The sequence below is a fragment of the Asparagus officinalis genome, chromosome 4 (assembly GCF_001876935.1).
Source record: "Asparagus officinalis chromosome 4, Aspof.V1, whole genome shotgun sequence".
Lineage (NCBI taxonomy): Eukaryota > Viridiplantae > Streptophyta > Magnoliopsida > Asparagales > Asparagaceae > Asparagus > Asparagus officinalis.
The window spans coordinates 33230477-33233160 of NC_033797.1; positions in this window are offsets into that span (position 1 = coordinate 33230477).

Below are 2684 nucleotides of genomic sequence, written 5' to 3' on the forward strand. Positions count from 1 at the left end.
AACCTGTTGGAAACATGACATACAACACAGCAGAAAAAGCATATCATGGCTATTAATTAAAATTAATTAAAATCTAGAATTATACCTGAAACGCTTTCCGAATTTCTATAATAATCTGATCCGAGATCAATCTGAAAAAGCTTCCTCAAGAGAAAAAATCTCCAATTGAAATCTACCCGTCATCGAAGAGAAGCAATATTGAGAGATAGGTTCTCAAATTTCTATTTCTTCATATTATATTCATAAGATTTTCTGTCTCTTCATAAGACTACATATGAACTCTATTTATAGGATTAGACCAGTCTTAGATATTTTAATTTGTGGGCATTATAATCTTCTTTAATTAATCAAAGAATTGTGTGGTGTGGCTCCCGAGGACGTAGGCACGTTGCCGAACCTCGTTAAATCTAGTGTGTTCTTTCTTATTTATCTTTCCTGTAATTTTTTTTTATTTGTGGTAATTTTCCTACTTGCTAAACTCTTAGCACAAGATCCGAAAGGGCACGAGTTCGATTAATTGTTTCGAATCCCTAACAACTGGTATCAGAGCTTCGTTCAGAAGATTTGTGCGAGAGCCATGGAAGAGGAAAGCAAATCAATAATCGAGAAGTTTGACGGATCAGACTTCGCCTACTGGAAGTCACAGATGGAGGACTATCTGTACCAGAAGGATCTTTACCGTCTGTTGATAGACAAGGCTAAGGGAAAGAAGAAGGAGGGATCAAACGAAGAGTGAGAAATACTGAATAGGAAGGCTTTAGAGAAAATCAGGTTGTCGCTCGCCAAATCAGTCACTCATAATATATTGAAGGAGAAGACGATGTTGGGGCTTATGGAAGCGCTCGTGAAGATGTACGAGCAATCGTCAGCCGTAAACAAGGTGCATCTCGTCAAAACGCTCTTTAACCTCAAGATGGCAATAGGATGCTCCTTCACGATGCACCTCAGCGAGTTCAACATGATTGTTGATCAACTTATCTCCGTGGACATCACGTTTGATGACGAAGTGCATGCTCTATTGATTCTATCGTAGTTGTCGGATAGTTAGGCATGTTGTGTGACTGTAATTAGCAGCTCGGTGGGGAAGGAGACGTTGAAGCTGATCGAGGTTGTTAGCATGATTCTATCCGATGAGGTTAGAAGGAAATCGTCTGAATCAGAAGGTTCATATCCATCCCTAAATCTCGAGCAGAGCGGCTGAAGCCAAATGAAGGGTAACCAGAACATGAATCGATTGAAGTCAAAGAAGAAGATGTCGAACTTGAAAGTTAGGCCTATCAAAGGGAAGTGTTGGAACTGCAGCCAGGTGGGCCATATGTCTTTAGTCTGTAAAGCACAAAAGAAGGATGCAAATGAGCAGGAGGCTCATATCGTGCAAGATGTATTGATCCTTGTTATGGATAGTGATTATGATTCATGGGTAATTGATTGAGGAGCATATTTCCACATCACTACTAATAGGAAGCTTATTCAGAACTATATAGCAGGGGACTTTGGGAAAGTGTACTTGGGGGACAACGAACCTTGCAGTATTGTTGGAAGAGGAGACATGCAGATTTAGATAAAGGGCTCCAAGTGGAATATGAAGAACATCAGACACGTACCGAAGCTGAAAAGGAATCTTGTTTCTGTTGGCCAGCTTGGAGCAGAAGGCAATGTTTCAATATTCATCGGGGATTCGTGGAAAATCTTCAATGATACTATGGTAGTTACCGACGGCAACAAAACAGGAACGCTCTACCTCACTTCACATGCGAGTGATATCCTCGTAATTGCAGCTGGCAAGGAGAGTGTAGATCTGTGGCACAATAGGCTGAGTGAGAAGGGAATGAAGATTCTACACTCATAGGGAAAGCTAACCAGCATCGATTCTATGGAAGTTGGTGTTTGCAAGGACTGCATCTACGGAAGTAGAAGATGGTCAGCTTTCAGAAGGGAGGAAGACCACCTAAAGCTCAGAAGCTAGAGCTTGTTCATACAGATATATGGGGCCCAGCTAGCGTATCTTCTCTGTTGGATATCTTGACCCCAAGATATGTTTATTTTGATGATAACAAATATTATATGTTATGTGTATTATGTGCTAACGTATGTTTTGTAGTATCAGAGCAAAATCAACAATGATATTCAAAGAGATACTCAAGACACAAGATGAGTTCAAGGCAACATGAAGCAAAGAAGAAGATATGTGTAAATATTAAAATGTAATTTTTATATTTTTTTACTTAGATCTTATGTACAAGCCTTGATCACTCACAACACATACACACACATAGTATTAGAACACACTAACATATGTTAAGTGTGTGGTTAACTACATAAATCCCCTATACTAACCATTAGAGTTTATAGATAAAGAACGAGTCTCAAAATACTTCATATATCTCATCTTTACCCCTTAGTAGTCGACCAATAACAATAGTAGTCGACTACTCAAGCCTTGGTCATAATATCAGATTATGTCATTTTACAGTATAGTCGACTAATACAAATAGTAGTTGACTAATTAAGCCTTAGACAGAATTCCAGATTTTATAGTGTAGTCGACTAATACACATTGTAGTCGACTATTAAAGACTTAGACAGAAATCCAGAATCTGTGAAATTACAGTGTAGTCGATCATTGACAAAAGTAGTTGACTACTAAACAGTTATATGACTTCACAATGTCTGTTTAGAGTCAG